Consider the following 27,594-nt stretch of genomic DNA (forward strand, 5'->3'; position numbering starts at 1 on the left):
GAAAATCACTTAAGTAAAACTAACCAATGCAGTAACCAAATCTCACAGTATATGCAAAATTGTTCTTCGGTAATCCCTGATCCTTTAACTGAGAGAAAGGATATGTGTTTCAGCTTCTGTCCTCTGGGTATTGCCATTAAATTGAGTTCAACTGTTTTAGTGTTGTTTTGAATTATGTTATTGCAATTAATGAATATTCCTATCCTCCTGATTCTCCTTTGCTGGGCCTTCATCAATTCATGCAAGATGAGATATTCATTTGTCAAGGTCTTTCCAGAGATTGTAGTATAGAATGGGATGGAAATGGTGTAGGGCTAATGACCATTTACATATTTGTGGTTCTGATTGTCAAGGTCCTGCACAGGAAATCAATTTGGGGAGGGAAAGAATGAGTGCATCAAACAAACCTGTCCTAGTTCTTAAAAAAAACTTTTCACTTTCTTTCTCTTCTCTAGCAAATCATTTCCCTCAAAAGTGAGTGACATTTCAGCATACACAAAACAATGACAATGATGTCAACTAAGAATAAGATCCCTGAAGTAGAATGAAAATGCCCACTAACTTTGCCTTGAATTTTCCCAAGGACAAGAGAAATCCATACCACTTGATGATTATGGTAAGGAACTAGTTTAAAGAGCAAAAATTCAGAACTACTCCAAAAGTCCAAAATGCATATAGTTGTCACTGAAATATCCCTTTGGAAGGGCTTACCGTTAAAGAGATGACAGTAGTGTTTCATCCCATCTCTCAGAACTTCTTTGACTTTATCATTCCGCAGAGTGAAGATAAAGGGTGTCAGAAATGGGGTTACCACTGAAATCAGCAAGGAGACAGTCTTGTTATACTCCACTGCTTGGGTCTGCTTGGGTTTTACATAAAGAAATAAACAGGTGCCATAACCAATTATTACATATATGAAGTGAGAGGCACAAGTGGAAAAGGCCTTTCTCCGGCCGGAGGCAGAAGGAATCTTCAAGATGGTGGAGATTATGTAGGTATAGGAGATAACAGTGGGAAATAAAGAACCAAAGAGAACAACAATGGCCATCAAGAAGAGAATAAACTCTAGAAAAGCTGTGTCAACACAGGAAAGTTTAAGCAATAGTCCTCTTTCACAGAAAAAATGATTTACAAGAGTTGACCTGCAGAAAGAGAGTTGAAAAGTAGCATAGACTGGCCAGATTTCAAAAAGAAACCCAAAGACCCAGGCCATTATTACCACCCAGAGACAAACTTGACTGTTCGTGATGATGTTATATCTTAGGGGGTTACAAACGGCTACATAACGGTCTACTGCCATTGCTCCAACTAATACAAACTCTATTGTCCCAAAAGAGAGATATAAGAAGAGTTGAGTGACAGTCTGAAAAAGACATAGTCAGTATTTCAGACATTAACAATCCTACTAGCATGGGAGGAATGATAGTGGAGGTAATCAGGATGTCCAAGACAGACAAGTGACCCAGGAAAAAATACATAGGAGAGTATAGTCGACGATCAGCACAGACAATGATGATGATTACCACATTGCCTATTAAAGTCACCAAGAAGGAGAAGAAAAATATGGCAAAAAGTGTATAGCGGAACTCTGGCGATCCAGGAAAGCCTTCAATATAAAATTTGATGAGTCCAGAGTGATTTCCTACCATTCAGTCTTCTGTTCCTTCTGAGACCTCGGGACAAAAGAAAGTTAATATTACCAATTAGAAACCTCAATTCCAAAAAGTTTAGAGACAGATCTAGAATATGTTATATACCTCACTTACTCATAGGATCTATGTAAAGATCAGCTTTCATTAGGAAGAATTTAGTACTAAATCAGGTCATGGCCAAATATCAATGAATGAGTTTATCTTCTTCTCTACAAATATTAAATAGTAATATAGCATAAAATAGCTACCACAACAATCATAGAACTCCACAGAAATCCCCTTATCTCTTTACAATTTGGTTTTAACTTGCCATTATAGCTTGTTAACTTGACATTTTTGCTTTGACTCCTAACAGTACTTTCTTAGTATCAGTTTTGTTTCTTTCTGTAACCCATTCCTTTCCTCAAATGCAGAATTCCCCAGATTCTATATTTTCAGCTAATACATATGTCTTCTTCTTCTAAATCTTGCTTCAGATCCCCACCTAATGGAAATAGAAAAACTTAAATACCCACTTTAAATTAGTCTCTTGCTATATTTCCTCAAAAATTAAATATTGTGTTCATATCATTCACATAATTTTTAAGCACTATAGACATCCTGGAATCTTATGATCAGAAGGAACCTTCAGTGTTATGTATATGGGCCTCAATCCTTTATAAATGACAAAACATGCTTAGAAAGGTAAAGTTTGTTGTTCAAGGTCACATATCTGCTTAATATCAGAAGAATGGAACCCAGATCTCTTGACTTGAACATTCAACATTTTCTCCTCCAAACCTATCTTTTATTTTATAATTCCCAGTTTTGCTTATCATTGCTTCCTTTTCCTCCATATATTGCCAGGACAACAACCCACATATATCTACATATCTTCTTGGATGTCCCTTAGGTCAAATTCTTATGACACCTGCCATATGCTCTATTTTAAATGTCTGCTTTAGGTATACAAATGTCTAGCACTGATATTTTAAAATTAGTGGTAACAATAGTTTTATTCACTATCTGGTTATGCTCAAATGTGGAACTAGATAGAAAGATTGATTTTCCAGTAACCAAGGAAACTTCTGAGAAGTCAATTTTCATTCATGACAAACAGGATGGAGAGAAAAAGGGGGGGGGGTGAGTGAAGGAGGGAAGGAGAGAAGGAGGGAGAGAAACAGGTACAAAGACAGAAAGAGACAGACAGAGAGACAGAGACAGACAGACAGAGACAGAGACAAAGACAGAGAGAGAAAGAGACAGAGAAGTAGGGGGAAAAGTGAGTTGGGAGCAAGCTAGAATTGGATGTCAAGATAGCACCACAATTGAGAGAACTAAAACTAAGTCTTAAAATCCTAAATTCAAGATTTGTTGCCTTCTCTCTTCATTTCCCACTCGCTTCTTGACCCATTAAAATTTGGCTCCCAAACTCACAGTCTAAATGAATTGTTATCTCCAGGGATACCACTGATCTCTTAATTGCTAAGTCTTGTTCCCATTTTTCTCCTTGTCCTTCCTAATGTTACTTACACTCCTAGCCAAGCCTTTCTTTGAGCTTATTCTCTCATACTTAAACTTTTTGTGACATTATTCAATCCTAATCCCCATCCTATCTGTTTTACCACTCGTTCTTACTCTGCTTTACTAAATATTAGCTAATTGACATTGGATTGACAATCATCAATCCAATTATATGATCATAGAGATGCCCCATCAATGTCTTGGTTCCTCAGGAATTGTCTCATCACACCAGCTCGCTTGTTTGGTTTATTAGTAACTCAAAAAGAAATAATTCCTAAATATATGCATCCAGTCTCAGTCACTTCAAATTCAACAAGTTTCTAGTGAAATCCATTATCTTTTCTTCTTAAAATGTTTCTTTTTCAGGTGAAGGCAACACATCTTCCAGCTACCCAATTCACATCTTCAGAGTCATTTTAGACTTTTCACTCTCTCATTTCCAACCATTTGTCAAGGCTACTAGATTTTACCTTCACAATATCTCTTGCACCCATCCTCTTCTCTCCATTCACACAATAAACACACTAGTTCAGATTCTCATTCTTCCTCATCTGGATTTTTGCAATAGACTCTAAATACTTCTCTCCTACTTTCCATCTTCTCTGATTCATCTTTGTACACAACCGCCAAGATAATCTTCCTTATATACCTGCCTGATATGCCTCATATCACTCCCCTTCTCAGAAATCTTTAGTGACTCCCTTCCGTCAGTATCTCCATATATCCAGTTTGTCCCCAGAATTTGGGGAATTCTGAGTTTGGGGAAAGAAATGGGTTATAGAAAGAAACAAAATTCAGTATGGCTTCTAAAAACCTAGAGTCTTGCTCCAGGCTATTTTCAGAGTTATTTCCTTCATATTATTTAGCTTCACATAGTCTATGTTCCATCTGATCTGGGATCTCTGTTGTTTCCAGTAATTAGCATTCTGTTTCCTATCTACATGCCTTTGTACAGGCTCTCTTGTGTTTCTGGAAATGTGCTCCCTTATCACCTTTCCCAAGCTTTTTTCAGGACTTACATCATAAACTACTTTCAAATGGAAAGCATTTCTTGATAACCAAGATATTAGTGTACTTCCCCTCCTTGAATTTTATGTGGAAAAAGAGCTTACTTCAAAAAGGGAAGACTTGGATTTAATTAATGACTTTCTGATCTTCACTTACTTTTTTAGTGTCCCAGATAATACTCCAAAGTATAAGTTGCAAAGATGATCTTCATCTGCACTGGAGACATACCCTCATTAGAAGCTCCCTATATTAAAGAAGTCAATAAAAATCTTTTTTATTATACTGCTTTATACAAATTCTTATTTTATTCCATAAATTAAAAATAAAAATTAACAAGAATAACAAAGAATTCACAAGGCATTTATACTTCTTGCCTCGAGAGTCCTTATGAGGCTCAAGGTAAATATTGTATGTAAAGTGTAACATGAACAGTTGCTGTTGCTGTTGTTATTATGTATCAATCCTTAGACATCAGATTAGTATCTCTATGGTATCCACCCCTGCCCAGGATCTCCCTGCTTTTTCACTTTGAAACTGGCTTCCTTCTCTTCCAAACTTACTTAAGACACATCATTTGACAGCAGTCTGGATCCTCCTGCTCCAAGTACACTTTAGACAAACAGTGAGGACATCCTAGGCACATAGAACATGGGGTTAGTGCCAGACCACTCCAAGGCTTCAGTGTATTCAGCACAAGTTAAGAGAAAAAATTTTAAAAGAAAATATCCATGAGCTATGCTAGTGAGTTCAATGAAACAAACATTTACTAAGGAATTGAAGTGAGGGAGGAATGGGCAAGGTTACCTGCCTCACTTTCCCCTTCAGAGTCATCTGGGTCCAGAGTCAAGAAATAGATCCAGAAAATCTATTCTTCTGAATGGTCCTGAATCAATGGGAGACTTTGGCCTTTTTAAGCTAAAATCTTCCACAGATCTCAGTTTAACTGAGGTTGTACCCATAAAGTGATTTAAACTAGGTAGTAACTGAGGTAAAAATTTCTTCTTTAGTCTAGTCCAAACAAATATGAATGAATGAATGAATGAATGAATGAAGCTGGGAAGAGAAAACCTTCAGGGTTTCTTATCAAAGCAGAAATGACAGCTCTCTCACTTAAATTCAACTCACTTGCCTGGCATGGCATAACCTCCCTGATGCCATGGTCTACTTTGAGAATGAAGGACAAATAGTAACAACAACAATAATGACTCTTTTAACTACCGTGCTTGAGACACTGATAATACAAAAATGAAATAAGGTAGAATCTCATGGAGAGTTAGATGTGTGCACCAATAAAAATTCCCATTCTGTCTAGTCCTTTCCTTACAAATTCCCTATATGGGAAGTAATGCAAATATTTGATTTTACCTCCACAATTTTACCTCTTGCATCCATCTTCTTCCCTCCATTCACACAATAAACACGCTAGTTCAGATTCTCATCCTCCCTCATCTGGAATGAGGATGACAGATGGGGAATTTTAAGTCTGTCCATGGACACAACTAATAGGTGGCAGAATTAAGACTTAAATACAGCTACTCTTTCCATTCAAATGACCGATCTTGATTCTGTCTGATTCTACTCTTTGTTCTAAAGCAGAGGTGAGAACCTTTTTTTCTGCCAAGGATTATTTGCATATTTATAGCATCATTTGTGGGCCGTATAAAATTATCAACTTAAAAAGTCAACAGTGGAAGGTTGGTGTACCTAGCTTTTAGCTCATCATCTCTTGTGGTTGTTATGCAAATAATTTAGTTCTATTCTAAAGGCTTCTCTGGATGGTAAAAGGAGCCTGGTCCATAATCTCCCAGATCCCTTGCCCTCTCTTCTTATTCCATCACAAAGACAAAGAAAAAAATGCTCACCTCTGTCACAGAAAATTTACAGATAAAATCAGTTTCTCCACAAAATGCTGAGCCTCCATTTACATTATTTCCTAACAGTTGACTGAGGCAAGCCTCTACAGCAGTGGTTCTCAAACTTTTGTTTTCAGCACCTTTATACTATTAAAAATTATTGAGGATTTGCCCAAAGAATTTTTGTTTATGTGTGTTATATGTATAAATATTGATCATATTAGAAATAAACATTTTCTAATTTGTAAATCATCTGAAAGGGTTTCAGGGGCCTGTAGGACTCTCTGGACCACACTTTGAGAACCACTGTTCTAGAATAACTCTTGCTAGTGATGTTGCCCCTTCAAATCACAATGAAGAAGGAAATGAACTTCACCAAAGACCTTAAGCAAAAGTACAGAAGGAAGGATGCTGAGGATAGTCCTGCTCTCTTTTTTCCTCTCTCTCTCTCTCTCTCTCTCTCTCTCTCTCTCTCTCTCTCTCTCTCTCTCTTTCTCCCCTTTACTCATCCATCCACCCTGGAGGATTCATTGCCAAAACTGTAGGTTTTAATGAGCCCAGAAGCAGGGATCCCCTCAGGACCTAGTCTAGGGGAAGCCAGACAAATTTGAACTTCTTCCCTTCTGGCTAATCAGAACCAAAGCTTTGAAAAGTCTTGTTTAAAATGAAAAAGGATCTATTTCTATAGTCCCACTCTGGTAATGTACAAAGGTGGAGCCTCTTCAACATTAATATCATCCTTTTTCTAAGCCTGAAGGAATATTTCCTATTCCTGAGTAAGTTCACTTTGTCCTTTAGTTGACTTCTCAAGGAAAGTTCACTTTGACTTCTCAAGGAATGTATCATCTATGCTTTGGTTGTTATCTATGTTGCAGGAACTTGCCCCTTCTGAAACTCAAGAACAATACTTAGGAGAGATGGCTAATCTCCCATGTATGTCATTTATTAATTACAACCTTGTAGCCCCTCATGGTTATCTCTTTGATGAGCTAACACATCTGTATTCCCATGGTCAATAGCCAAGAAGGAGGGCCGAAGTCCAAAGCCCCTGGTCCGTCCATAGCCCAAATCCTTGGCCCAAAGCCTTCTTTGTAACCCCATAAAAACTCCTGCTCTAAAATGGCTCATTGGAGTCTCATCCATGGAGAGGACGCTCTGTTTGGAAAAATTCCCAGTTTGGGACTCATAGGTTGAATACGGAACCCCCTAGCCACAGTGAATCACAGTCGGTGCTCCCCCAAATTGATGATATTTTCTCTCTCTTTTTCTTCTATCCTGATTATTATATTAATAATTGTAGTATGTTTAGTTGTTATTCTTATATGCTGGTTTTGTTATTGTAAAAGGTCTATTCTTTGCTGCTTTTAGATATTATTATTAAAGTTCTTTTATATTTGGCTTCTAAAACACATGCGTCATTTGTGATAGCTAATTCGAACCTTAAAATCTCACAAGGCCCAAAACTGGCTCCCTAGGAGAAAAGGGTATCAGAGAAACAGATACAGGAAAATACAAGAAATGGAGCATTTATTGATCTTTTTAAAAGCTAACTTACTATCTGCAGGATTTCTCAAATAAAATAGTATGAAATTCAGAGGAGTTGTTCACTGTATGCTAAAGATCAGAAGAGAAGTCAGATATCACCTTACCCACATGTTATCCAAATCACATATTGTCTATAACACCTGCATTCTTTCTCTGCTTGAAAATGGTATGAAGCATCTCATTACTTCAGCAGCAATGTGTTCCATTTTGGCCCTGCTCTAGTAGCTAGAATGATTCTGTTTTTAATTTTATTGGATTGAAACTTGTTTTCCTATATTTTTCTTATGTTCTTTTTAATTCTACTAGTAGGGATTTAAAACAAAACAATTAATTGTTCTTTGGCATGGTAATCATTGAAATATTTAAAGAAGATGGGGATCATGTCCCTACCAAGTCTTCAAGCTAATACCCCCAGTTTCTTCAAAACCCCAATGGGGCATGGTTTTCAAAGGCCACCATGTGGTTGCCTTTTGGTACATACGGATGTCTATATTACATTAAATAATGTTGAAACACAAATTATATTCAAAATAAGTATGTTGAAAAGAGGTAGCCCCACATTACTTAAAGAGCTTGACTCTAATTAAAGTATTGATTGGGCTCTGTTTGCCTGCTTCCTCCTATAATGTAATCCTTCAAACTTCTTTAGAAGTTCAATTTTACTTTATACAAGTTTTAGACTGATCCAATTCTTTCAATTCTCTTGTTCACTAATGAAACAAGATTCATTTTTATTCCCTGTTTTGAGGACTTCCTGACTTCAGGTTGAATAAACCAAGTTTTTATTTAAACTAGGATTTTTCACATCTATCTCCTCAGCCCAGTGTCTGGCATGTATTAGGCACCCAAGACATATTTAGCGAATTAACTTCTTAGAGTTCACAGCATACAGCATATAGCTATTATCTATACCGTTAAAGTCATGTTTCCTTCAACTATTCTCATCTGTTATTCCTCTAGACTGTGAGCTCCTTGACATGGACATAATGGACATGGCTCTCTTCAACCATGAGATGACTCAAACCAGTTCCAATTGTTTAGTGATGAAAAGAGCCATCTATGCCCGGAAAAAGAACTGTGGGAACTAAATGTGGTTCACAACATAGTATTTTCACTCTTTTTGTTGTTGTTTGCTTGAATTTTATTTTGCTTTTTTTTACTGGTTTTATTTGATTTTTCTTGTGTGGCATGATAATTGTATAAATATGTGTGCATATATTGAATTTAACACACATTTCTACCATGTTTAACATATATTGGATTGTTTGCCATCTAGGGGAGGGCATGGAGGAAGGGGACAAAAATTGGAACACAAGGTTTTGCAAGGGCTAATATTGAAGAATTGTCCATGCATATGTTTTCAAAAATAAAAAGTTTTAATAAAGAAAACAAAAACAATAAAATTCATCATAAGGCCCTATCAAATTCTCATCCTATATCTCTCTTCCCTTTCCCAGCCAAACTCCCAAGAGAGAAAAAAAGTGGTCTCTGCTTATTACTTCTACTTCCAATTAGTGCTAAAACACAAAAATAGGAGAACAAGGGTTATGTGAAGGGGGAAGAGCAATAAAGTCAGTTTGGTGGAACCAAACTGAGGTGTGGAGGTAAGGTGTGTGTGTGTGTGTGTGTGTGTGTGTGTGTGTATGTATGTATGTATGTATGGACTAAGCAGAAATAGATATGTGCACAAAGTATTTATTGGAACCAAGTTGCATAAGATTTTAAATGTCAAACAAAGGAATTTGTATTTTACTCCAGAAATATTAGGGAGTGATAATTTATTAAGTAGAAAAGTAAAATGAACTTCAGAGACACCATTTTGACAATAGAGTAGTTAATGAATTAGGGGAAAATCTTGAGGTAAAGTAAACACTAAGGAGACTAGGTGAGAGATGAGGGCCTGAACTAGGAAAGTGACTATGAGTAGAATGAAAAGAATTGATGTGAGAAATGTTGTAGAAGTAACATTGGTAAGACTTGACAACTGGTTGAATTTGGTAAAAAAGAATGAAATATCAAAAATGATTTCAAAATACCAATCATGGGTGATTGATTCAAAATAAAAAACTATGTATTTATTCCTTCTTTCTCTCATCGTTCTCAGCAGTAAACAAAATTAGTGTCAAAGAAGATATATGCAAGTACTCTGTGATGATCTTTTGGATTGTGAGAAATTCTATACATGTAATAGCTTCAAAGGCCTCTTGCAGAGACTACCATATTTGTAAGAGGGAGTAGTTTCTTGAGAGACTGACAGTTTAATTGTGATTCTGAAACACTACCTCTCCTGGGTTACAGTTTTAGAGCTAGAAAAGACTTCAGAGGCCATCTAGTCCAAACTTTCAATTATATACATGAGTAAACTAGGCACAGAGATGTCCGGCAAATGCCCAGGGTTGTTATTAATTTTGTTCATTCATTTCATTTCATTTCATCCTGACCCCATATGGAGTTTTGTCATTCCCTTCTCCAGCACACTTTATAAATGAGAAAACTGAGGCAAACAGAGTTAAGGGATTTGCTCAATCACACAACTAGTAAATGTCTAAGGATAGATCTGTACTCAGTAAGATGAATCACCCAGCATGTTAACCACTGAGCCAACTAACTGCTCAGGGTTACACAGCTAATAAATGTCTGAGCTTGAATTTAAATGGAATTCTTCCTATTAGAACTGAAGAGAAACTTCAATAGGACAAAGAAAAAAGAGAATAACCTCTCAGATAATTTCTTTCCAAGTCTTTGTCTTGAAAAGAAATAGGAAGAGAATTTTTCAGAAGAAATATGAGGGCTGAATGGTAGAATTCTGCTTCCAGAACTAAATCACAGTTGTGGTTAAAAGAGACTCTATCTTTTCTTTTTCTCATGCTGATATAATTATATATATATATATATATATATATATATATATATACACATACATGTGAATATACACAGAGATAAATAGGCAGGTTATTTAAGCCTAATAGATAAAGGTGGATGTAGAGATAGAAGTGAAAAATTTTGGGAAAGGAAATTTAATAAATTACTTTTTATAAACTGGGTAGAAGCTCAGAGCTAATTGATTAAAGGAAAGATATGTTGCACTTTCAGTAATTTGTAAGAAAATATAAAAATGAATTGTTTAATTTTAAATTTAAGAGTTAACAACAGGAATTAATAAAAAGAATGATAAAGCTGTCATCTGTCTACAAAGGGAAAATGTAAATAAGCTTGTTTTATCTGCATTAACCTGGTCTTAGATAGATGTGGACAAGTTCTACTGCATTTACATTACACTAATATTGACTGAATTCATAGAAAGTATCATGTAATGGAAAGTGTCAATCATCTAATGTAACCTCTTAATTTCATAGTTGAAGAAACTGAGATTCACACAGGAAAAAGTAATTGCGCAGTTAGTTATACAACTAATCAGAAATGAAGGGTTAGGAATTAGATCTCCTGATTGTATAACTCTTCCCACTAGGCAATAGTGAATGCTAAACTGAATTGAGAAACGGAACCCAGGATTTATTATCTAGAGCTTTTATAAGGCTTTTGTCGAGAGAGTCCTCTGTACCAGGTACATTCTTGGGATATTTTTTTAATTGATAAGTGCCTTGCAGATTTTATATGACTATCATATACCAATATTTATAATCTCACCCAAATTCTCTCTTACAACAAAAAATAGTTAAGTATAATTGGCAAACACAACAACTATGTCTAACAATAAATACACACTTTATACCCTTAGTATTACACCTTTCTGACAAGAGGGAAAGACTTTCATTATCTCTTCTAAGGGAACAAGACTTCAATATAATATTTCACAGCTTGAGCTATATATACTCCATGATAGGATAGCCTAGGATAAGATAGAGTGGGGTAGGATAGGATAGGATAGATAAGATGGGATAGGATGGAATATGATATGATAGGATAGGATAGAATGGGGTAGGATGGGATGAGATGGATTGGGATAGGATAGGATACAATTAAACAATCAAATTGTTATCTGGTTGGATATGAGAAGTAGGAAATTAGCAAAGATGACATCAAGAACATAAAAGACTGGGTCTATAGTGACATTACTGAAATGGTACAATCAGAAGAAGGAAGAAGTCTGAGAAGAAAGATAAAAACTTAGATTAGTATACAATGATTTAAAAAACATGCCAGTAGAATTATTCCATTGAAAATTAGAATTATGAATCTGGAGTTTAGTAGAGACATCAGCACTGGAAATAAAACTCTTCTGTATGAAGTCAAATTGAAGTCAAGGAAATTCCAAGGGAGATGCTATAAAGAAGGAAGAAAATAAGATTGATAGCAAAATCTTGGAGAACACCCACCTTAAATTATCAGGGAAAAAACAGAAACCAAGGAAGGAGAGATTAGAATTCTGAAATGAAAACCAAAGTGAGGTGATATGTCAGAAGTCAAAGGAGAATAAAGCCTCTAATATGAGGATGTGAACAGCAGAAGAATTAAAGAGAATGAGCATAGAAAACTTTATGAAACCGAAATATTAATAAATTTTTAGGGAAAAAATCAGAAGAATTATGAGTAAAAGAAACATATCGAAGAGGATTGAAGAAAGAAAATGTGGTGAATACACTGAGATTTTAAGTATAGACTTTATTTTTAAAGTTTGTTCATGAATAGTAAATGAATGATTGTTCTTTGTTCTTTGAGTGTTCTTTGACTACTGATAACACTTTGTGATGATAATTAATCCCATGAGCCATTCATGAGCTCCTAAAAAGCTAAAATAACTGTAGTTTCATTTTCTCAATTTCCCTGTAAGATGGAACCAGAAGCAGTGGATGAACAAAGAAGAGTTTCATTCAAAAGTATTTGCTTTCTTAGTCTACTTATTCAGCTCTCCCCATCTTAATCACATAGTTGATACACTTTGAAAACTCTTCCTTTGTCTCTATGTCTCTGCCTCTCTGCCTCTCTGAGTCTCTCTCTCTCTCTCTGTCTCTGAGTCTCTCTCTCTCTCTCTCTCTCTCTCTCTCTCTCTCTCTCTCTCTCTCTCTCTCTTTCTCTCCCTCTGTGTGTGTGTGTGTGTGTCTGTCTCTCTCTGTCTCTGTCTCTCTGTCTTTCTGTCTCTGTCTCTCTTTCTGTCTCACACACACACACACACACACACCAGTCCAAAGTTCCCAAGAATGACATCTATGCTGAAGTGTGCAAATCTGGCTTTATTGGAGTGGAGAAGGGGTAATAATGAATCAAACTGTCCTGAATAGAGGTATGTGTACTAAGCACATAAACAGCCACCTGGAATCCCAAAAAGTTATCTAGAATCCTTCCTTATCCTATGTCCACCAGACATGAACCACCATCAAGTATCTCTAAAGTTTGTGGAGATGGATGCTTCTTTTGTAGATTATTGATTTTAACTGAAGTAGGCATTATTGAGTTTTTCTCTGTTGAATGAGGGGATCAGCAATGCTGAGAATGACCTAAATTTCTAAGTAGACATGACTAAGACCCTAGTGAATTCCTCTCACTTTTTCTGCCCTATTTTTCCTGTCTCCCAGAGATGTTCAAGGCAATTGACCATGCAATTAGTAAAAGTGATAGCAAACAGTTGTCCCCCAGGATCCCAGGAGACTTGCTGATCCCATCTTCTATACCCATTGGGAATATGTTAAGAAAGATAATGTATCACCAGCTAGCCCAAATTCTTCCTAATTGGTACATAATAATAATAATAATTCCAAACACAAGTGAGAGAAAAAGAACCAGATAGCAGGCAGCAGGCAGCAGGCATACAGGGAGAAGAAGATACAGCAGTTAACAAAGGCCAGAGAACAAAAAGAAGTATTTGTCTCAGTAGAATCTCTTTCTATCTGGCTTCTTCCAATTTCACACTCTCCTTCTATACCTAGATGGATGCTGTCACTGGACACTGCTGTGAGGGATTGCAAGGCTTTTTAGCAAAATCCACCTTAAGGATTTAGGTCATTCTGTTTTTTTGTTGTGTTTTATTCTAGTATGCCTCTTCCCTTCTGCATTGAGAGAGGGGAATGTCTGCTCAGATTGACCAAACCCCACCTGGGTCAGATTTCACTTCCCCATCCCTCATCCACTGAAGAATAATATTTAGGACAATGATCCTCACATCTTAGCTATATAAGAACTGTAGCGTGCCAGCTAGGGAAAACCAGTGGCAATTGAAAATGACATTCATTTAGGGAACACTGAGCAAGCTGAGAGGCTCAACAGAATAAAGCCCATATAAGTTCCATTTATTCATCTGGATGTACTATGAATTAGTTTCCTGCTAAGCAGTTCTATGAAGCCAAGAGCTTTCACTGAAATTCGGCTTAATGTTAGGCTTAGAATTCAGTTAGCATTGAGTGTAATGGGCACTGAAGATATTCAGGAGTTAGGACCACTTACATGGTCTTTCATCTTTGAATTTGGACCTTTTAACTCTAGATTATATAACTATCTTCTATAGGTGCTTCACAAAAGGAAGAATAGAAAGTCTAATGTGTTCCTTTCTGCAATGTTATTTCCCTGAAGAAAATAAAATTATCCCATTCTGCTTTAGTTGATCCTGTTATTATTTTCAAACTGATAAGTTTTATTTCAAGAGATCTAGAGCCTTTCTGGAAATTGGGAACATTTGCTCTCCTCATAACATCTAATTCTGACCAGAGAAACCCAATGGGTGAGTGATAAACTCATGAAATTCATATTCATTATCTCATTTTGTGACCAAAATTCTTCTGTGATGTACAGGGCAGAGATTTTCTCCATTTTACAAAAAAAGGAAGCTAAGGTTCGGAAAAATTAAGTGAATTATACTGATTGAATTTGAAATCTCGAATAGACTTCACGTAATATCTAAAATTCATTTTATAAATGAATAAATTTAGGTGAAGCAATTTGCCCAAACTCACACAATTAATAAGTGTGGGATTTGGTAGCTTAGTCCAAATCTGCTGCCTCCAAATCCAGTTCTCGTCACTAGACCATGTTCCTTTTGTGAAGCATATGTGTGTGTGTGTATTTTGTGAGTTTATATTTTGTCCTAAAAGCAAAAGAGTCACTAGAACTTCCTGAGCATAAGGGAAGTGAAAGATGTGAAGTAATTTGGAAATAGTGGAAAGATTCCCACTACTTTTTAGCAATTAAGATCATTGAAACTTTGAAGAGAAAAATTACAGTTGAATGATGACATCAAGAAGCTAGGCTTCAAAGAGGATTCAAAGATTTTCTTCCTCTATAATTCAGGGTTGGGAATTGACTATTGATATAGGATCAGGAAGCTAGGGATTCAAGGTATAGGAAAATATAAAGTTGAACTATAGGGTTAAGGTGGGAAAATATGAAGTGTGAATCCATGTCAAAGGCAAAGACCAGACTGAGGAATGGAGGGAATGGAAGTTCTAGTAAAAAAAATTATATATTTTTAGAAGGAGGGTAAGAAGATAGTTTTACAGATTAGAAAATCAACCTAAGAACTGTTTAGGCTTCATCAATCTAAGATAGTTATTCCTCTGAAATAGGCTAGGCCAGCAGGACACTCAGAATTTTATAATTGATCAAGTATTAAACTCAACAAACATTTGTTAAATATCCACAATGTTCAAGGCACTTCTCTTAGTCAGTTTACCCATTTCTGCAATGTCTTTGGGTCCCTTCTATCTCTATTATTAGATATTTCACACACACATATATATATATAATATTATATATTATTATATCTTTAAGCTTTGGAGATATTGTTGAACCTTCCAGGCTATATTAGTCCTTAAGAGTTGCTGCAAGTTTTAGAATCCTCAGAGAATGAAATGAATTTTGATAATGGACAATATGGAGTTTCGTGCTTACATACATGCAAAAGTACCTACAAACATTTTCAACAGTACATGAAGGAATGGATAGGGTGAAGGAGAGAAGTTGGTTGGTAAAGTGAACTTTAGCAGCAACCCCCCAAAAATGTTGATAAGAGTAAGGAAAAAATTAAATAGCCCTATTACTAGAGTGAGTGTCTAAATTTTGTGATAGAATGTGTGCCTCTGGAGACCATCAGAGAAAAACTACACCAGTCACCCATTGGGTTGAGATTATATAGAATCCTTTTATCCCAGATAAAAAACTGAATTAATGACCTTTCTGAACTCTGCTTATCAAAACAAAACAGCAAAGGTCAACCTAAAGGAATTTTATTTATTGATTTCATATTCTGACTGTCCTTAATTTAGTAACACTAGTAAGCTTTGAGACTGACTAAAAAGAAATAGGAAAGAATTTCTCACCAAAAAGATAGGTCTGTCTCAAAGAAACATGTATCAAAGGAAGCAGCAGGTGAGCTATTAAACTACAGCAGCAATAAACACCCAAACCTAAATACTGATATTGATGTGCTTCTTATATTCCTTCCTGTATCTCTCTTCTCCTCTTTCTAAATGTCTCTGGGTATTTTTCTTTCTCTTTCTGTCTTTTTAAAAAATTTTCCCATTCTCTCTGGGTATATCTCTGTTTTCTTTTTATGTATTTTTCTTTCCCTCTAAATTTCTTTTTCTCTCCTTTTTTAGCTTATTTCTTTCTCTTTTCTGCTGTGTCTTTTCTTTCACAGTTTATCTATGGTCTCTTTTTCATTGCAAATCCTTCCACTATCCTCCAAAACCTCTTTGCCTCTTCTCTTAAATATAGGCTACTCTGACCAGAAAAAAAAAAATGGTAATCATAAAGCCCTAGTGTCAGGAATCAAGGAGTCCTCTCTGGTCATGGGGACTATCCATTTTGAGTGTGTGTGTGTGTGTGTGTGTGTGTGTGTGTTTCTATTCATGTGTGTGCTCTATGTAAATGAATGCTAGGAACTATGCTTACATAATCACTTCCTAAGGAGTATTGGAAAGCAAAGCACCCAGAGCTCTTAATAATGTTCTGAGGTGAAAAACCTGTGTGAATATGCCCAGGGATTTCAGTTTCACCTCCCTTTTATTCACAATTTCCTCTGCACTTATTTTTTGGCTGTTTTTTTTTTTTTAAACAACCAGTTCTACTTTGTAACAACACCTGAGTGTCCTGCTGTAACAACAACCAGATCTTTTGCTCACCTTAACCCCTTCTGTATTCCATATGATTTAACAGCTTCCTGAATCTATTTCCTTTTGTTAAACTGGGATTAGTTGAGTCTTAGGTTTTGCCATCTAGACCACCTCCACTTTGCCCTAATGGTTCCAGTCCCTAAGACCAGCCCTTTTTATTAGAACCAAATAGCTCTTCTTTTAAAAATGGATTCATTGGATCTCTACTAGTCTACCAATTCTTAGACTCATCCTCAATAAACAGTCCCAGAATGTGATCTACACTTTAAATGTTATATTGCCTCTCTTCATAGTGACCCACAATAAGCTTTTTACTTCTTTGTGTTTTAGTTGTATTTTTTCCTGCTTTCACCCACAGTTTCTCTTCTTAAAGACTGGACTGGGGAAACATGCTTAGGTGTCTGGATACTGTTCATCCATTAGGTCAGTTCTCTCTCTGAAACTGCACTGCTCCCTTTTCAGTATGGTTAAGCTAGTATTATGTTTGTATAGTTATGTATTTAAATGCAATAGGGCTTTTATGTTTTAATCATTTAAAAGCTGTTTTTATTGAATACTATACTGTTTTGAAAGAAAAATAAATTTCTTTGAAAATTTAATTGCTAAGATTTTTCTTATACCCTGGATATAGCTTAATAAACTAATTCACTGTTAGAAATGTGTATATGTGTATGTAAAATAAACGGTGTATTAAGGTTTTGTTTGTTCCAGTTGTTTACTAATTTCAATTGTGTCTGACTCTTTGTGACCCCATTGGGGGTTTTCCTAGCAAAGATACTGGAATGGTTGCCATTTCCCTTTTCTAGCTCATTTTATAGCTGAAGAAACTGAGGCAACACCAAAGTGACTTGCTCAGAGTCACACAGTTAGTAAGGGTGTGGGGTCAGACTTGAACTCAGGAAAATAAGCCTTCCTGACACCAGGATTGTCACTCTATCCATTGTATCATCAAGGGTACATACAATGTGTTTAATTTCACTGAAAACAGTTTTCATCTTCATGTGCTAGTTCAATTACAATTTTGTTCAGTTACAAAACTTGAGAAAACTTAACCTAAATTAAATTGTTATTCCCTTTATAAATGATAATAATTCAAAATTCCTGGGTTTAAAAATAAATGACTTATCTTTTCAAAAATAATAAAACAATGTTTGCCTGAATGTTAATTGTACGCTTTATAAATATAATTAAATTCACCAACTCTGATTTTGTTGTTGATGTTGTCATTAATTTCATCGCTCTGGAAATCCTATGGTGGAAAAATGATCTAAAGATAATAGTTGTAGAAGAAGTTGAGAGATAGCCAATAAATATTTATTAAGCATCTCTTATGTGTAAGGCACTATGCTAAGCATTGAGAATTTAAAAAAAGAGGCAAAAATAGTTCCTTTCCTTAAGGAGCTCACATTTTAATGGGAGAGACAATCAGCAAATAAATATGTACAAACAAGCTATGTTCAGGATAAATAGGAAATAACTGAAACAGGGAAGGCACAATAATGAAGAAGCACCTCCCTGTAAAAGATAGGATTTTAATTGGGATGTGAAGGAATTAGGGAAGTTAATAGGTAGATATGAGGAGGGAGAGCATGAATGAAATTCCCAGAGCAAAGACATGGAATGTTTTGTTTATGGATCAGACAGAAGGCCAGTGTCAATCATCATAGAGTACTTGTCAGGTATCAAGGTCTAACACTATAAGAAAGAGTAGAGGGAAGACACTAGGATATGAAGGACTTTGGATGAGAAACAGAGGACTTTGTAGTCGATCCTGGCGATGATAGGGAGCCATTGGAGTTTACTGAATAGAAGAAGTACTCAGAGATTGTATCTCCTTTCCCTAAGGCAGAGAGGACACAGAAGTAGATTGTCCTGTCTCAAGTGCTCTGTGACTAGAAACTAGGTTGACAATTAAAAAAAAGGTGATATCTATATGTTTCTGTCTTTTTGCCTTTTCTGCTCTTTCCTTTTTACTTTTCTCTTCAGCTTCTTTCACAATCCTTTATCTTCATAATATGAACTTCCTGGAGATCAAAATACATTGAGACCCAAACAGGACACTCTAGAAATTGGATTGACATGGGCAATGAGAATTAGAGCCTTAATTGAAGCCAACATCACCCATAAGCAACTGCAGTCTGCAACCAAAATGACTGTCATGTGCCTCTGAGCAGGCAACTTAGAGATACTATCTTACCTATGTTTCCTTTCCATTCTGTGATCCTAGAGTCAAAGGGAACAACTCTTTTCTATGAACTTCAGCTAAGTTTTGTTTTTTCTCCACTTTTTTCTCCTTATCCTTAACCCCTCACACACACACACACACACACACACATCTAATGCTTGGAAATCTAGAAGGATCAGAAGAGGAAAATTGTTGATGGTGAATATATCCAAGGAGATGCCTTTTAATCTATTTCTTTTTTCCTTTATAATTTATATACAATAAACTATGTGACCACAGGATGCTAAATCTCAGAATCTTCTACTATATGGGAAAATAACCCAAAAAATTAAAATATGTCATATGTAACCTCAGTCCCAAAGCTCATTGACATGAAGATCTTTCTTTATTAGTGGGAATCAAAGGTCCATGCCCCCTGACTCAGTAAATGGAAGTTCAGAGAGGTATAGATTAATGTCACATTTAAAGCAACATTCTATCTTATCCTAAATGCTACATTTGAAATCCAGCTAACTCAGAATTAATCAAAGTTGCTTTGGGGCTATGCACCGATGGGAAAGCAGCTGATCAGACTAAAACAAGCTCAGGATATCCTACCAGAAACAACTCACAAAAGATTCACATCAACATTAGGATTGGAAATGTCTAAATTTGCACATCTCAGATTTCTTTTGAACTACTGTAATTCTGCTTTGTCACAATAACAACAATGATAATAATACAAACATAGATATTTTGATTGATAACTCATGCATTTTCTTGAGTTTATGCTTACAGCAATTTTATGAGATTAGATTTTATGATTTTAAAAGTATCTTTAATTTCTCTGATCCCATGAAATATGAAGAAGAATCATCTTTGTGCCCTTTTTATAGACATAGAAAACTGAAACTGTTAGCAGTTAATTCATTAGTGGCCCTGGTTACAAAACTTGGAAGTGACAGAACAAGGATTAGAGGTCAATTATTCAAACTGCTAATCTAATGCTCTCTACTCTTAGCCCTATTAGAAATGGATCATGAAGGGCTTATAGCTTCTGGTGGCCACTAGTTTATACATTATGCATTAACTCAATAATCCTCTAGTTTGAGCAGATACAGCCTAACCTTCAGGCTGTAAAAACAGATTCTTAACAGCTGTATCAAAGGTTAGAGCTAGAGACAGCATAGCAGTTTCAGATATCAGCAAGCAAGACAATGGGAAAGCTGACTTCATATAATGAAGTGAGTGGTTACTCATAAAGTGTGATTTGAGAGTTACTGAATTAATTCCCTTTTCTCAAAATATTTTCTACATCCATCTATCACATAAGATTCTATTAATTAGCCTCCTTTGTTTTGTTATTCTTAGAGAAATATACTAAACTCTTATCAGTCAATTATTTATACCTTAGAACGAGATAGTTCATCAGAATAATTTCTCCATCATGCTCAGAAAAGGAACAGGACACTGAGGGAAAGGGCCTTTGCCCTGGGAGGACAGGTCTGACTTAAGGCAAGAAGCTTCAATGTATAACATCAGCATGTTGGGGACCAGGAGGGAAAAGAACTAGAAAATAAAAAGGAGATATAAGTACTTCAATGGAGGAAAAAAAATGGCAAACCACTCCAGTATATTTGCCAAGAAAACCCCAAATGGGGTCACAGAAAGACAGATTGAAATGTCTGGACAACAACAAATACCCCAAAGATAAACTTGGCTTATTTTATACAAAATTTTCTCTTCTTCTTGAAACAGTCCTAATTCTAGCTTCTGTTAGAGGAAAATTTTCAGGTTAGCAAAAAGAGAAATATTTGACCTAACTAAGAAAGAAAAGGAAATTATGAAGGTGATATGGAGATGTCTGGAATTTGAACCTATAATGGAGAAATTTGAGAGGAAAAGTTGAAATTCTACTTCCTGTTTCTCTGGCAAGGATGCAGGATGAAGAAAAAGAGAGATTATAGATAAACTTAAGAAGAAAGTGTCAAGGTGATTTTGAGGAGTTTGGACAGGGTTTGAGGTGAAGACCGAGCTTGACAGAAATAAGTTTGGAAAACTTGAGGATAAGCAGAAGAAAGAAGAGGATTAGGAATTTGGGACCTAGGGAAAAGAAATTTTTGATTTCCTTCACAGGCTAATAGTACATTATTTCAAAGTCCAATTCTTTTTATACAGCAAAATAACTGTTAGGACATGTACACTTATATTGTATTTAATTTATACTTTAACATATTTAACATGTATTGGTCAACCTGCCATCAGGGGGAGGGAATGGGGGGGAGGAGAGGAAAAATTGGAACAAAAGGTTTGGCAATTGTCAATGCTGTAAAATTACCCATGCATATATACTTGTAAATAAAAAAGCTATAATAAAATATATATATATATATATATATATATATATATATATATATAGCAGTCTTTTTCCTGGAAACAAAATTTTGGAAATCGAGGAAATTCCCATCAACTGGGGAATGGCTGAACAAGCTGTGGTATATGAATATAATTAAATAGTATTGTACAATAAGAAATGATGAACAGGCAGAAAAAAATTTTGGAAACACTAAAAAACCAAACTGATGGAAAGTGAAATGAGCACAACCAGGAAAAGATTGTATACAGAATCAGCAATAAGTATGAATGGCAGCTCTTCTCAGGAACACAATGGTCTATGGCAATTATAAAAGACGGAAAAAGGAAAAGGCTATCCAGAACTGATGGACTCTAAAAGTGATTGAAGCATACATATCATGATTAATAGGGAAATAGGTTTTAAATGATAGCACACACATACCTATATCAAATTGCCTACCATTTTAGGAAGAAAGGAGAGGAGATGGAGAAAAATTTAAAACTTGAAATCTTATAAAAATAAATACTACAAATTGTCATGACATGTAATTGAAAATAATTTAAAACAAACAAACAAATGTACCTTTTTGCATCTGGGTCCTAATCTGATCTTGTTAAAACTTTATAACAGTCTATGATCAGAGAAATGCAAATTAAGACAACTCTGAGATACTACAAAACAGGTTAGATTGGCTAAACTGACAGGAAAAGATAAGGATGAATGTTGGAGAGGATGTGGGAAAACTGGGACACTGATGCATTGTTGGTGGAGTTATGAACAGATCCAACCACTCTGGAGAGCAATTTGGAACTATCTATACTCAAATGGTTATCAAACTGTGCATACCCTTTGATCCAGCAGTGTTACTACTGGGCCTATATCCCAAAGAGATCTTAAAGGAGGGAAAGGGACCCACGTGTGCAAAAATATTTGTGGCAGCCCTTTTCGTAGTGGCTAGAAACTGGAAACTGAGTGAATGCCCATCACTTGGAGAATGGCTGAATAAATTATGGTATACGAATGTTATGGAATATTATTGTTTGGTAAGAAATGACCAACAGGATGATTTCAGAAAGGCCTGGAGAAACTTACATGAACTGATGCTAAGTGAAATGAGCAGGACCAGGAGATCATTATATATTTTCTTTTGCTGAAAACCAGACCTAGCATCAAAGGATATAAGTTATAAAGGGAGAGTTAGATTTAGAGGGATAATGATTATAGTACTAGACTTGATTAAAAACTGTCTTAGACATTTTCTAGCAGTATGTCCCAGTTTTGGGAAGAAAATAGGAGTATATTACCTCTCAGTTCTCTTTTTCGACTCTAGGAGTTGTTAATTGTGACATCAGAAACCATCAATCAAAAACATTTATAGGTGCTTACTATATACTAGCATATGGGGAGCTAAGTGGCTCCCCACTTAAGGGAAGGGCCGATCTGAAGTTAGGAAGACTCATCTTCATGAGTTCAAATTCTCAGACATTTACTAGCTATTAACTTTTTTTACCTCAGTTTCCTCATCTGTAAAATGAGCTGGCAAAGAAAATGACAAACCACTCCAGTATCTTTGCCAAGAAAACCCCACATGGGGTCATGTAGAATTAAGCATAACTGAAAAAAGCAGCTAACCATATGCCAGGCATTGTGCTAAGTTGTAGGGATACAATACCAAGAAAGGAGTAATTTCTGCTCTAAAGGAGGTTGCATTTTTATGAGGATTATGCCAAATATACATATAAGTATATATAGAATAAATTTACCAAACTTTGAAAGTCCCTACCCTAGCAGTTATTCCAACTTGGAACTTGGATGTTCCCACTATAAACATAAAATGAATTTATCTCAGCCTATTGTCAAAGAATGTCCAGCCCTATAATTCCCATAGTTTGCCTGGGGTGTGAACCTGATAAGCTTTAATTGAACAATTTCTATGACTTGGTATCTTTGCAAAGTAAATGTGTATAATCAAAGAACATCTACCATATCCCACTCCTATATGACATCCATTTAAGCTTCCTAAAAGCACACGGAGAAGACAGAGGCTGGATGTAATTAAAAATACCACATTCTTGCAACTGTCCAAGCATTTAATTGGGCATTTTAAGCCAACTTATGTGTCTTCAAGTCAAAAACTCTGCCTTACACTGTCCTTTTCCCATACTTTCCCCCCTTTGTCTAGAGGGCCTTCACTCCCTTCTCCCTGTTTTCTATCTTACTTTGACTAAGGTCTCTACAGGAAGAAAGAGATCAGTAACATAGTGACTTAGTGTTGAGAATGTTTCATTGTAAAGGATATTAATTCTTATTTTTCAATCTTTCATAAACTTTATGACTCATTTCTGATACCATAAAGCTTTTTGTGATTCTGGAAATAATCTCTACTTCCTTGTACCTCTCATAGTCAATCATCTAGTAAACTATGGTGCTACTATGCTCCAAATGCTGTACAAGCTTTGCATCAATCATGTCCTAATCTGTAATGTTTATTATATTTATGCATGAGTTATATTTCTTAAACTAAATTGTAAACTACTGAAGGACAAGGACCACACGTTATTTTTGAAATCTTGGTCATAATATGCCTTACTCATAGTAAATGCTTCATAAACATTTAGTGAATTAAAATAGGTGAGTTATGTACATATGTTGGAATATGGTAGAAAGGTAGGGTGGAAAAAATTATCCAAATAGAAGTTAGAAAGGAAGAGATTATCTCGGGGTGGGGGGAGTGGGAGGAGGGAGAAACTGAGTAAAGTTTTGCATAGTCCCAGAAGGAGGACTTGTTTCTTCAATGTTTCACCAAATATACAAAGAAGGGGAATAATTAGCCCCTTGGGGACCAAGGTAAAGGAACTTTGGAGGCTGATAAAACTATTGACTATGTTTCTCCTTTTCAGAGAACACAGCAAATCACCCCAGTTTAAGGGGGGGGGGGGAGCAAGGTTAAGGAATGAGAAGTAGATAGCTCAGAAAATGGCTACTTTCTTCTTCCAGTTCCTGTAGTCCTTTGAAAAAATCCTTTTAATTAATGACAAAAGTAGTCATTAAACAAGAGATAGCAGCATCTTTGAACTGTGTAGCTGCAATACAATCTACTCTGGGTAGCACTTTGGGACAGTGGCCAGAACCAGTCTCTCTCTCTGAAAAGACAGAGTTTGGTTTTGGTTTCGGTTTTGGGTGGATTTGATTTTTTCTCCAGGAGTGTCTCTCCTTCCTTCTTGCTATTCCCAGCATCATTCACTGGAATGGTAGGACCCACCAAAGAAGCATGTTTTCTGAGTGATAAAAACCAAAGTGTGTCATATCACTTCTCTGTCACTCTGACTTCTCACAGATAGATCTACTAAGAACTTATTCTTCTTGATATACCTCTGCCCCTATGCCTACTTAAGTACTTCCATTAAAATTCCTCCTTTCAATCCCCTGTACACTTTCATTTGTTACCACCCAGCCAACTTCCAGGATTCTAGAATCCCTAGTCAGACTGCAATCAGATCCCATGGCCTCAATAAGTAGGGTGAGAGGGGTAGAGTGGAAGTGCCTGAACTAGAGGGGCAAAATTCCAGGAAACAAGAGATCTATTCTTATCTCAGAGAGGTTTTAGCTTAGATTTTCAGGAGAAAGAGAAACCAATAGTACTACTAGTGATTGTTGTGAAAGAGAAAGGATTTGATTGTATGATTTCTGTACCACTCTGTAGTTTCTTACTGCATGTGAGAGTACAGTCTTTCCTTATGGATCCACAAACTCTCAGTGATTTCTCTCTGGGAAGATTTCTTGCTAGAAGGTTTATGTTCCCCATGCAACATAGCAGATTTAGTGCCTTTGTAGGTATTCCAAGGGAACCTAGGATGCAAGAGGCAATCTGGGATATCAAGATATTACCGAAGGGAGACTAGTGCATTTTACTTATTTCTATGAGAGTCCAGGAAGAATCTTACCCATAATGAAGTCTGGAAGACTAGATGTCAAAAAAGGACTGACTAGACCAAAAGGAGAATAAATTTATTAACACACTAAGGAAGATTACATGGGTTAGAACAGTTTCAACCCTTTAGGGTATATATTAGGCTTTTGTAACCTTTTAGGCCTACTTGGAGTCTATAACCAATCAGTGGGCATTTCATGGCAGAATGGAAATGGGGGAAATGTGTAAGCTTTGGATCACAAGAGTTTCTAAATATCAGGTTTAATCTTGTGGGGAAAGCATTTCTCTGTGTTGTCTTATCAGAATTCCCTGTATTTAATGGAAATCTCTAAAAGGGTAACATCCCCTTTTAAAATAAAATCATTCTATTTCATCTTGTTGTTATCAGTAGGGAGGGCAATAAAGTGTAGGCCCCACAGTTCTATTTCCTTGGTCTTGAATGTTCATTTACCTGAGAAACAGATGGTTCTCCAAAATTCACAGTAAATAGGTTTATTCACTTAGGCACCTAGGTAGCACAGTGGATAGAGTGTCAGGCCTGGAGTCAGGCAGACTCACCTTTCTTAGTTCAAATGTGTCCTCAGACATTTACTAGGTATATGGCCCTGGACAAGTTGCTTAACCCTGTTTGCCTCAGTTTCCTCATCTGTAAAATGGGCTGGAAAAAGAAATTGGCAAATCAGTTCAGTATCTTTGCCAAGAAAATATCAAATGGGGTCACAAAGAGTCAGGCATGACTAAAATGACTGAATAAAAGCAAGAGTTTATTCCCCTTCTGTACGTTTTCAAGAGCAGGTCTGAGTGAAGAATCCAAGATGAAGAGTAGTTAGAAATGGACAGGCTGGCGCCTTGTTGAAATTCACAGTCACAGACTCTGAATAGTCATGGTCATGTGCTTGCTCCTGATTTATTAAAGGACTCATCCTGATGATTCTTAATGTCTGATGGGTTCTAACACTTAGTAATTGGGGTTGGCTTTTATTACCCTCAAGGAGTAACCTTTCAGGGCTTGTTCTCTGAGGAGCACGTGACTCCCTCTTAGTTGGGGGACTGAAGGGAGAGGGGTGCCTGGCCCTCTCATTTATGCCATTCTTTCTGGTATGCTCTTTTTGTGGTAGCAAACGCTCACTCTCCATGTACATATCCCTGCCCCAAGCACTGAAGGCAGATATCAAGGAAAGCATGCACCTAGTGAAAATGTGGGACAGGAAAAACAAGCAAATGCAGAATGGCATTCTGCAGAATGGTATGTTACCTTTCAACTCATAGAATAGATTCCCTCCAGATCAAGCTCTCCTACACTGAAACCAAAGTTTCTGGTTCCAAGATCATAATTAGTTTGCCGCAAATTTATTTAATGAAATAATATACCAAGGAAAGTAGTTAGGAAGCACTTCTGCAAGTTCTTCTTCAGTTGTTTCACTGGTGTCCAATTCTTTGCAACCCTTTGGTTTCTTGGGCAAAGATACTAGAGTAGCTCAACATTTCCATCTGTGGCTCTTTTTGCAGATGAGGAAACTGAGGCAAACCAGGTTAAATGACTTGCTCAGGATTTTATACCTAATAAATGTCTGAGCCTGGATTTGAACTCAGGTTTTCCTAACTCCTTACCTCTCTTTCTAGCCCATGTGCCATCTAGCTACACTATAAAACTAGGATACACTCTCCCATTTCATCATTGGGAAATATGGATGCATATGTACACATGGCATATATGTGGAGGAGCAATTCATTCTTCAGTACAGCAGAGACACTGATAGTAAGTACTAAGACTAACATTTGACTGCTTTGGGTCTAGTGGATGCTGTTCTACTAGACTTGGCTATACAGAATCATCTCCATTGGTGGGCTGGGGAACTTTCGACTTCTAGTTTCAGGAGCAATTCTTGGTTATTCCAACTGAGGAAAATGGATTCTACCAGATTCCTTCGGTCAGGGGTGTCATAATGGATGGAAAACACTTTGCCAAGCTTAAGGTGTTACATAAATACCAGCTGCTGTTGTCATTGTTGTTGCTATTATTATTATTACTAATTATTCTTATTATTAGCCTAGAGTCACCAGGCTTAGTCTGCTGCTGACTTCCTTTCACATATTCCTGCTAAGCTTAAGCAACTTTTATAGACCAATACAACAGTTTTCTTGTAAATGTTTGACAACTGGGCTGGGTATAGGGGTATCTGGGGACAAGGAAAGCATACACACTTTTAAGATTAATCTGCATTATTCACACTTTCTTAAATCCAAACAAGTAGTAAAACAATAAATCAAGTCCTAATTTGGAATAACTGGTTATTTCTGAAGTGAAAATTGAACAATGGTTCTCTCAAGCTTGTAAAAGTTGGCTCCTACATACCTTTGCCCTTGCTTCAGAAAACCAAAGGTTTTTTTATGGATCTTAGGAAAGTAGCCATACTTTATGCCATAAAACAGCAACAGCCTTAGGATAAATAACCATAAAAAAACAAAAATATTTAGCTTTTTTTTCCTTCCCTTTTCTTTGTGAACTACTTTATTTAT

General features: G+C 36.2%; 1 pseudogene; it reads right to left on the reverse strand.

The window, feature by feature from the left end:
- Positions 1-27,594, reverse strand: part of LOC100922928 — an 80,132-nt pseudogene that overhangs the window by 40,632 nt on the left and 11,906 nt on the right.

The sequence above is a fragment of the Sarcophilus harrisii genome, chromosome 5 (genome assembly GCF_902635505.1).
Source record: "Sarcophilus harrisii chromosome 5, mSarHar1.11, whole genome shotgun sequence".
Classification (NCBI taxonomy): Eukaryota; Metazoa; Chordata; class Mammalia; order Dasyuromorphia; family Dasyuridae; genus Sarcophilus; species Sarcophilus harrisii.